The sequence below is a fragment of the Triticum aestivum genome, chromosome 1B (assembly GCF_018294505.1).
Source record: "Triticum aestivum cultivar Chinese Spring chromosome 1B, IWGSC CS RefSeq v2.1, whole genome shotgun sequence".
Lineage (NCBI taxonomy): Eukaryota > Viridiplantae > Streptophyta > Magnoliopsida > Poales > Poaceae > Triticum > Triticum aestivum.
In genome coordinates, this window is record NC_057795.1 from 300,360,867 (window position 1) to 300,372,142 (window position 11,276).

Genomic DNA, 11,276 nt, shown 5'->3' on the forward strand with positions numbered 1-11,276 from the left:
GTCGGGGCAACATCACAGAAAGGCTTGAAAATAAATGCCACAGTCGGACGTCGAGGCGACATCACAGAAAGGGCTTGAAAAGAAATGCCACAGTCGGACGTCGGGGCGACATCACAGAAAGGGCTTGAAAATAAATGCCACAGTCGGACGTCAGGGCGACATCACAGAAAGGGCTGTTATGGACAGATAAATAATAATCATAATAAACTTTTAATTCATAAGAATAAATGGGTTAATCCATCCACAGGAATATCATTTAACCGGAATTAGCACTCATGCGAAACACCGGAGTTTCTGTCATCAACACTGTCATTGTTAGGACAAGATAATACGAATTTGGACATGGAATACATGACGTGGAGGGATATATGACTCTGCAGAGTTTGTACAAAATTATTCCCACAGCCAACGGATTTCCGTAGTCACGAAGGACTAGTTCCGTTTACGGTATTTCGGAAGAAAACACAGCTAACCAGTACACACCCATCATACCTCTCGATGCTAGGAATCACCCTAGACATCGTCCAAGAAAAACTTTTGAGACGGGGAGATCACAATCTCGAATAGCATGGGATCAAATTTATATACGCGCGCTCTAAGGGGTGGCCCCCTCTCGGTCCCAACCGGAAACACCCATGCCCCCTGACCGGATAACTGGCTTTAATCCAGGGCCATGGAACCATCATCACGGCCTCTCCTTTTGGTGTGTACCAGAAAAGCGGTTTGCAACTTACTAAACCATATTCCTTGCGGAAAACATGTGGTAGTACAGGGAAGGAAATGAAAGGAACTGGACCGATACGGTTTGACACTGAAGTCACATAGTCCGGCATGAGACTGGCATGCTACAACACTGCCATCTCACCCATCCTCATGCCAACACATGGCCATTCATACTCACATCCATCCACTTATGGATCATCGAACTCACTTACCTCATTATCGCATAAAATGACATTCATCGATATGCTTATCAACATGCCATGAAACTAACTAAATGCAAAACATGCCAAGACACTCATCATATCAAAAGTTCAAACATGCTTGCCTGGTTCAGAGTAGTCGGAGCCTAGCTCGGTGAAGTTCACGGCTCCGTCACCTCCTTCGGTATCTACGGTATAAAGAAAATATATGCGCTATCGTGAATACCAAGGAGTGCACAGAAAGTATACCAAATATTTTCCAAATAAATCTGATAAAAAAACTAGACAAAATTTTAAAGAGAACAGAAAAAGAATCAACCAAAAATACCTTTCTGTTTAAAAGATATAAAGGTTTTTGTCCAGGGACTCATCTGTAATGAAACATAAGTTTTCTAGGGGCTAGTTTATAAAAACAGAAAGCGCTTCGGTAGCGACTACGCCAGCCCAGAGGGAAAGCGTATTCGGAAGAAGACGTTTTCAGAAAACGCTTCGTTTAGGAAGAACAGAGAGGCTGACAGCGGGTCCCGCTTGTCAGGTTTGAAAATATGAACGGGGCGGCAGATCTCGCTGGTGCCCGAGAGCCGCGGTGGTCGCCGGCGGCGATCCACGGCGAGGCAGAGAGATCGGAGGGTACCTCCGTGTTCAGGGCACCCTTCCGCGTCAGTTGGTGGTGGTGGTGGCGGTCGGCGAGCCCCACGTCGACGGCGAGCTTTGCTCCGGCGGACGGCGGTTCGGGTGGTTGCGGACTTCACCGGAGAGAGCTGCAGTGATCAAATTGAGGAGGGGTTATGCTCCTGGTAGATAGAGAGGGTAATGAACGGGGTTTGGGCGCCGGAGACGGCCTCACCGGAGCGAATCGAGGTGGCGGTCGAGGCGGATCGGGGCGGCCGGAGTTGAGGGGGAAGACCTCCTCGGGGTCCCCCTAGTGGCCTGGCGTGGCGTTGGTGAGGTGTGGGGATAAGGCGTGCACGAGGGTGAGCTCGGGGGCCCTTTTTATAGGCAGCCCGAGGCGGTGGCCGTGGACGGGGATTTCCGGCGATGGTTACGGTGGCGCAGTGCTCGGTCAGGGGTGATTAGGGAGTCGAGCGCCGTCGTGGGAGTTTACTGGGTCCGTTTTGATGCTAACCGGACTTGGATTAGAAGCTTAGGGCAGGCTTTGGTCGGAACGGGACGGCGCGGGTCCGTTGGCGGCAGAGAGCGCGTCCAGGGCTGTCGGGCCACGGCGACGGTGCAGCGGGGGTGCGCTGGCGTGCATGAGGCCACGCGGAGAGCCAGGGAGCGCTGGGCGGCGCGGAACGGTGTTGAGCCGCCGTTCTTGCCCCCTGTCAGCTGCCACGGGAGGTCCCGACGCCGCGGAAGACTCCGGCGAGGGCGGGCCATCGTGCCACCGACGCCAGGAAGAGGCCAAGTGAGCGTGTGGTGCTCCAGACAGTAGGAAGAGGCGGAGAGGAACGTGCCAAAGGCACTGTGAGCGCGTGAGAGGAACTGACGAACGCACACGACACTGGAACTGAACTTTTCTGAATTTTTGAACACTAACAGTGCCCGCAAGGTGTTCGACAGAATGAAAATGGCATCTAGGGATTTTTCCTTGAGCTGAAACTTGGTGGAGTGGCTTCTCATTGCTCACATAGGTTGCCTGAATTTTGGTGGAATTTTTGGAGTAGTGTAGATATGAATTTCATCAAATTTGGCAAATCTGGTCCAAACTTGCAGAGGCTGAATTTTGAAAATTTTGAAAAGAGAAGGAGTGGATCAAGATGGTTCTGAGTTGTGGGGACAAAGGACTATCCAGGAGAGTTGGTTTGAGGTCAAAACTCAAATGCAATATGGTACTTGCTTTGAAAATCATTTGGGCTCAAGATAATTTTCAGAATTGATTTGAGAGGGAAAATAATTAGAATAAAATCCAAAACTTGTTTGGATTAGTTGGGACAGAGAACTTAGGTTGATCACAAGGTGTAGGGGAGGTTTTGGAGGGGTTTTACCACATGGAAACAATGCAAAGTCAAGGGTGGTTCCAAGATATGAAAATCCCCAAATTTTCATAGAGCTTTATTTTAAAAGAAAACAATTTAAACTCAAAAATTAAATTTGAGAGAACCAACAGAGAAGAAGTTTCAAAAGATCAAACACCAAGGTTTGAAAAAAAATCCTTGCCAAGGCAAAGGAAGTTTTTAAGTGGGAGGTTTTTTGTTTTTTGAAAAAGAAAAATTTTAAATAGCCTCTCCTCAAAAACCACAAAGTTTTTGATAAAAACCAAATAAAATTTTTAGAGTGTCACAACACCTACCCCCTTAGGAAAAATCTCGTCCCTGAGATTTCAGCTGATCCTTAAATAGGTGTGGATGCTCAGTCCGAAGAAAATCCTCGCTTTCCCAAGTTGCTTCACTGTCGGTGTGATTGCTCCACTGGACTTTGAAAAACTTGATGGTAATTCACTTTTACATGCTTGCTTTGCATGAAGAATGCCTTACCCGCCACTATCTTCTTTAATGCCTCGATTTCCTGGAGGGCCTTGTGGGCTTCGGCCTTAGCGGATTTCGCACTCTCAAGAGCCGACGCAAGCTCGGACTCTCGAGTCTTCGAGTCACGCTCCAAACTCTCGTGTTTTTCCACGAGAGCCTGGAGCTCTTGCCGTACCTCCGCCACCCGCGCCTCCTGCTTCTCTCGCTCGGCGCGTTCCGCGGCCGCATTACGTTCGGCCGTGGACACCGCCTCCTTCAGGGTCGCCACCTCGTTCGTAGCCCCTGGAGTACCCACGTTATGCTTGTCATTCCTCTTGCAACCAAACCCTTTTCTGTAAGGTACAACTTTAATAAGGTGTTTCTCACCTTCCTTGTCCTCGAGCTGCTTCTTGGCACGGCCGAGCTCGCTCTCGGACCGCTCGAGGCTCTGCTTCAAGGCATTGACCTCCGTAGTCAGTGCGGTAGAGGTCAGCAGCGCAGCCTGCATTCCCATATTAACATATTTTTGTTAAGACTCCTGCGTATATCTTTTTAGATCCTTGGTCCGGCTTTTCTTTACGAACACCGAACCGAGCATCAGGGGCTACTGTCTATGTGGTACTATATTACATATCTTAAAATTCTTACAACAAAGCCTATTAGAAGGCTGCTGCAGGCTTCGGTCAGCCAGCTTTTGGCGAGCTGAATCTTCTGAATCACCGCACTCATGACGGTGCGGTGTTCCTCGTTGATGTAAGCGCCATTGAGCGCCTCCAGCAAGTTATCCGGCGCCTCCGGTTGGACGGAGGCCGCCGGCGTCACAGTCTTGCCCTTCTTATGAAGGGGCCGCCCGCCGGACTCCGGAACCACTGAAGGTTCCGGTGCGGAGTCCGGTCCAAAGTCTGGAGGTTGCCCTGCGGCACCTCCGGGGCCTCCTCCTCCTGGTGGGTCCCTTTCTGGGACCCCACCTCGGCATCGTCAGCGTCACGGGGGGTGGAGGCGGTTGGAAGTGAAGTGCTATTCACGTCCGACGTACCCAAGGACCCGCTCGACGAAGTGGGAAGATCGTCCTTGGGCGGACTACAGGGTTGTATGCGGCGTTAAAAGATGCTATGTGACAAAAAGAAAAATTATGAGTTATTTAGGAGTCCGGATACTTACGATCTCGCCAGGGGCTTGGCCCTTGAGGGCCACTCCTCGTCGCCATCGTCGACGTTGGTGGAACAGTCTGGGGGAAGGGTCCTTCCCTTCTTGGACCCTTCGGCCTCCCCCGTTGGGGAAGCCTTCCTCTTCTTCTCTCCCCCGCTGGGGGAGAGGCCTCTTTCTTCTCCTCCTCGTCCTCGTGGGAGGAGTCCGCCTCGGAGTCATCAGACGATGAATCCGATAACACCTGACACCGGGAACTCCTCCGGGTTCCCGTGGCCTTCTTCTTGGCCTTCTTCTCCGACACCACGTAAGGCGCCAGGACTAGCAGCCCTGTCAAACGGGCATTCGCTGGGTCTTCTAGAAGGGGAGCCGGACAGTTAACCTGTCCGGACGTCTTCTGCCAGGCCTGTTAAAGGTATTGGGAGTTTAGATCCCGCATAGAGTCAAACTATGAAAAAAAGTGTCCCATAAAGGATAACATAGCTTACCTCGCCAGTCGGACCTGCGAGCTGAATCCGCGATCTTTGGTAGAGGATGTGGGAGCCTCGGCGCCCTTGAACAGCACCCTCCAGGCCTCTTCGTACGTAGTATCGAAGAGCCCGCTCAAGGTCTGGTGCTGTGCCGGATCGAACTCCCATAAGTTGAAGTCCCGCTGTTGGCAGGGGAGAATCCGGCGGATGAGCATGACCTAGATTACATTGACAAGCTTCAGCTTCTTGTTCACCAGGGTTTGGAGACAGGATTGGAGTCCGGTCAGCTCTTCCGAATCACCCCATAGCAGGCCCTTCTCTTTCCAGGAAGTGAGCCGCATGGGGATGCCAGATCTGAATTCGGGGGCCACTGCCCATTCAGGGTCATGCGGCTCGGTGATATAGAACCACCCCGATTGCCACCCTTTGATGGTTTCCACGAAGGCGCCCTCGAGCCAAGTAACGTTGGGCATCTTGCCCACCATGGTGCCTCCGCACTCCGCTTGGCTGCCCTTCACGATCTTCGGCTTAACATTAAAGGTCTTTAGCCATAAGCCGAAGTGGGGCTGGATGCAGAGGAAGGCCTCGCACACGACGATAAACGTCGAGATGTTGAGGATGAAATTTGGGGCTAGATCATGTAAATCCAGGCCATAGTAGAACATGAGCCCCGGGACAAAGGGGTGGAGTGGGAAACCCAATCCGCGGAGGAAATGGGGAAGGAATACCACCCTCTCATGGGGCCCGGGGTGGGGATGAGCTGCCCCTCGTCGGGGAGCCGGTGCGCGATATCGCTGGACAAATATCTGGCATTGCGCAGCTTCTTGATGTGCCCCTCCGTAACGGAGGAGGCCATCCACTTGCAAAGGAGGAAGAAGGCGTAGGTAAAAAGGTGGATCATTATCCCCTTATATATGGGCGGACGAAACTATGCGTCCCCACCAGCCTGGTAAAACTCGCTTATCTCCCAAGCGCCACAATCAATGGCGCGGTTGGGTTACCCACGTCCGTATTGATGAGAATCCCGGAATAGGGGACACGATGTCTGCTTCGACAAGACGTGCCATGGAAACCGCTTCACTAAACGCGCTGAGGTGGTATGACAAAAACGATTCGAGTAAAGGCTTGGCCGTGGTGTGACGTCACGCCACGAAATACGTCAGCAGATTGAACTTGTGTAAATATTATTCTCTCTACGGTGGTATGTGGAATTTATTTTGCATAGCCGGACACTATCCTGGTGTTAACGATCTTCTATGAATTATTCGGAGGAGGAACCCGCCTTGCAATGCCGAAGACGATATGCGCGCCGGACTCGTCGTCATTGAAGCCTGGTTCAGGGGCTACTGAGGGAGTCATGGACTAGGGGGTGTCTGGATAGCCGAACTATCATCATTGGCCGGACTCCAAGACTATGAAGATACAAGATTGAAGACTTCGTCCCATGTACGGATGGGACTTTCCTTGGCGTGGAAGGTAAGCTTGGCAATACGGATATGTAGATCTCCTACCATTGTAACCGACTCTGTGTAACCCTAGCCCTCTCCGGTGTCTATATAAACCGGAGGGTTTTAGTCCGTAGGACGAACAACAATCATACCATAGGCTAGCTTCTAGGGTTTAGCCTCCTTGATCTCGTGGTAGATCCACTCTTGTACTACCCATATAATCAATATCAATCAAGCAGGAGTAGGGTTTTACCTCCATCGAGAGGGCCCGAACCTGGGTAAAAACATCGTGTCCCTTGTCTCCGCCTAGACGCATAGTTCGGGACCCCCTACCCGAGATCCGCCGGTTTTGACACCGACAGAGAGGTTGCGAAGTTAGCGGCTCGAAGGAAAAAACAGGAGCCGAGTCAATGAAGCAGCAGCCGTAGCTTCAGAGGAGACCGGGTTACGGTTGTTGATTCCGGTTTGGACTGATCCGATTGTAGTATTGATTTGAATAATATAAACACGAGACCGAGTCGTGATCCAGCAGGGCTGCTTTCGACGGTTCAACGTGCGGTTTACGGCGACTTTCGGCGGCTGCCGCAAGATTCTTGTCTATTGCAGTGACCCGCAATAACATAGGCGAATATTGACGTCCTCCGTGTAGTATCAGCTTTTGGACAATCCACGTCTGAATCATGGTGGTCTTCTATTCAAGAAACGCACACTTAAAAATTCCTTTTTTGACACTTCTGGTGTATTAAAATACTGGTGACTCGCCCGAATAGAAGTTTGTCCCGGCTCTCGTGGCAGCTACTATAACCGATATCAATTTGTCTCCAGATTCGACGGATCGTCGGGTCACGTTTATCACGCGTAACCCTAATTTTCTATTGACCTCAAATCTCAAAGATTGCAAATTTAAACCGATGAATTTGAAGCTGACACAGATCCTTCCAAACGGGAACTTTCTCCTCCAGAAAACTGCGAATTTCTCGATCCCTAGAAGAGATCCCTCCAAGAATTCCTCACCACCGTGCGCAGGCCCCACGGTGGGCGCCAACTGTCGTGGAATTAACACGTCAGATGTCCTTAGTGTGAGGACTTAGTCGCGAGGCCAATGCATCTATATGGTAGCTTGAGAGGGGTTGAGCAGAATCGAGAGACGCAACACAAGACAAAGATTTAGACAGCTTCGGGCCCTGGGAAACATCATCTGGTAACAACCCTACATGCTGTTTGAGGCTAGATCTCATTATCATCACGAGTGAGTCACCGTAAACCGGCTCTCCTCTAGTTGTGTCTAGCCCTATAGATAGTTTCTTGCCTGTCCCTCTTTTGGGGAGCCCTGCCCCTCCTTATATAAGTTAAAGGGGCGGGTTACATGTAGAGTCCATCTCGGACTAAGACTTAAACTATTTTGACTTCCCTTCCTGGGCTTCTTAACGTCTGCCGGTTTAACATTGTCTGCCGGTTTAACATTGTCTTAGCCATCTGTCGTAACTGTCTGCCGGTTTAACACCGCCCCGGTTTACCAAGTCCCAGCCGGATTATGACTCCGGCCGGGTCACCGCGGGGTATATCCCCGACAATTAATGTTAGTGGCCCTTTGCAAATTGTAATTTTGATATACTGGCCTTGGGTACAAAAAAATGGAGGTAGTAACTATATTTGACTTCCTTCCCCATTGCGGTGACGTTGACGATATCTTTTTTTTGTGGTTTGGCGAAGTGCGTTCGACGGAGAACACCATTGAGGGAGACCACGATAAGTCGTTCGCAAGTGCCGCCTGCAAGCTGAGACAACCGCCTTATTTGCATCCAGGAAGTCCTTTACTAGTACTACTAGGAGTACTAGTGCGGTGAGATGGTTTCTCGAACAAGACGATGGAGAAGCGGAGTCAGCGAAGAGTGAAATGATGGTTGCTTCGTCCGTGCTTTTGTGATTTGATGCCTCACTGCTTTGTGATTTGTGATAGGAGGGACAGGGGAGTAGACTCTGTGCTCTATACTGTACTACATGCGTCCAAGCATGGGAGAAAGAGGAGAGACGTTGCATTTTTCTATTCCTTCAATCAATCAATCAGGGAGCTTCAGTTCCATCTTTTTGGCTTTGGCAACACCGTCCACAATGGTTCCCATGATGCCAAAAGCTATTTTCATATTTGTCCACACATTGTGGATGCCCTTAACCATACCACTTGGTTTTGCTCCTTTGTGCTATCTATACAAATCTCGGTTATATTGATCTAAAAAGATATAGAATCAAGATTAGTAAAAAGGAGGGGATTTTGCCTCGCGGATGGCAGGGGAGGTTTCTTATTTGAGCAATGCTACATCCACGTAATGGTTTAAGTAAAGTTACAAACTGATGTGACGTGGTACTATTTGATTGGATTAAAGGAGAGGATTAGGCCCACCCCACCTGAAAATCAGGGGGGGCATATATAGATTAGATGGAAAGTATACATAGCAGCTACATAGCCCTTTGTAAGTCTACGATTAGGCTTCTTATTTTCAGAGGACATTGTCCTGGCGGTTTGCTAACATGCGGTCCCATGTGTCAGTGCTTTACCAAGCCGATCCGCGTCCCACATGAGGCAGAACAACGGCAGAAGCAACACGTGGTTAAGTTGAAGAAGATGAGGGAGAAGCGGATTCAACAACGAGTGAAATGATGGATGCTTCATCCCTCCAACTTCTTTTTTTAGCATTATTACTTCGTCCCTCCAACTTAACTACGGGAAAGGTGCAGCTTTGTGATTTGACGCCTCATTGCTCATTACTACGCCGGCGCCATGACTAGGGTGCTTCACCCCGGCTGCTCTGCACTGTATTCCGGTATGGCACGTAGACCCGGTAGCTGGATGTCCCACATGTCGGCGAAAGGGACTAGAAGATTTATGAAAGCGGGCGCTCCACTCTTACGACAGAGGAGTAGACGACACGACGGCCCAGTGAGCTGTCACTTGTACTATATAGTACTATAGTTTTGCTGTTTCGCACGATCCATCGATACAAACCCAATTAAACAGAAAAGGGCGGGATTTTTTCCGCGCGGTAGATGATACTGGCCATACATTTCAAAGGCAATTTTAATGTATGCAAACTGAATAATTATAAGTAACAATATATCTAGTAAAACTAAAAACACATATGATTTATTGTGTTAGAGTGTAGTAGTAGTGTTGTATTGCATAGTTGTTAGATGTAACATGCGAGAATGTGTAGAGATGTAGTTTTGGAGGGCCTACAGAGAGAAAAACGTAATATGGTCACCGAACTTCAGAATAAGCTGATTACGGTCACTATATACATTTTGCGGTGATTATACGGTCACTTGCTCACAGTTCAGCATCGGATTGCACTCTATTGACCGGCCAAATAATCTACGTGGTGCCATGTTGACTAGTTAAATTGACCACGTTCCTTGTGGGTCCCACCTGTCAGCTCACATAGGGAAAAGGTCAGATAAACACAAATTTACGCACGTGCGACAAGGCTCCAACCCGTGCGTGGGAATCACCTGGTTGTGTATGTGTCTGTCAGGGCCTGATGTGTGCGCATGCACGTGTGGGTTGAGCACTTGAGCGTGAGAGTGTGTGTTGGTCGTGTGGTGTACTGGTGTGTGCATGCATGCGTGCGTGTGTGCGTGTGAGTGTTGCGTGCCTGCGTGGGTGCGTGTGTACGTGTGAGTGTTGCGTGCGTGCGTGGGTGCATGTGTTTGTGTGAGTGTTGCGTGGATGCAGTTCGTGTGCATGCGTGTGTGTGTATATAATCACCACACCAGCTCATGTGTGTTAAAACAGACGACTCGGCATACCAATACAAGGCCACCTTGTCCGTTGTGCCCACAGTCATGACTTCAAACCACCGTCCAAATATTTTTTTTGTCGTTTGTTTTCATTCTTACTAGCAAGAGGCCCGTGCGTTGCACGTAACATCAAGATGCATTTGTATGACTTGTTTATCTTGTGAGAGAAAAGGATGAACGAGGGAAGGCCTTATTTGCAAATGTGGAGAGGTGTGTGGGTACCTTTTCGCAAAATTGCCATTGTTTCTTTCCTATCCGTCAGATATAAATCGGACGACACACCATCATCACCAACTCTGTTTTTTATAAGAGTGTATTTTATGTATTTTATAAGAGTGGAGTAGATACAAGTCGACAGGTGGGCACGATGGTAGTGAGATAATGTGATGCAACACTAGAGGTGCCACGTGGAGTGTTTAAGTGGTCAGCTAGTCATGTCATGAGCAAATACAGAGTTGTACGGTGAGCCCGTGACTGTATAATAACCACTAAACGTAAATGGTGATCGTAATGAGTGGATTCTGAAGTCCAATGTACGTATCATGCTTTCTCTTCAAATACAATGATCGTCATTGCATATATCGTGAGAGAAAGATGAAACATGCATGAATTTCATGGGGGCTTACTTTTAGAGGACCTGGAGATAGTTTTGTGTGCATACGTGAAAGGGGCGTACAGGGGGGTATGCGATGGAGAGAGAGATGCTCTTCGCTTCTCTTTATTATGAGTAACTTTGTATATAGTATAAAAATATACAAATTCATAGTGCAAAATAAATATCATTGTGGGCACCATGCAATGCAAATTAGCGTTCATACTCCTCCATATAACTTTGTAATGTTGTATATATGTAGAAACTCTAAAATAAATTTTTGGCCACACTTTATTCAAAAGGAATGTTGTATGCAAAATAAACATGAAGAGAGGGCTTTTTTAGATCAATGGGCTACGTGATGTAACATGTGTGAATGTGTAGTTGATGCATTTGGCGGGGCCTAGAGAGGTATATGTGTGTATTACGTATTCGAGAGAGGCATGGATAGAGGG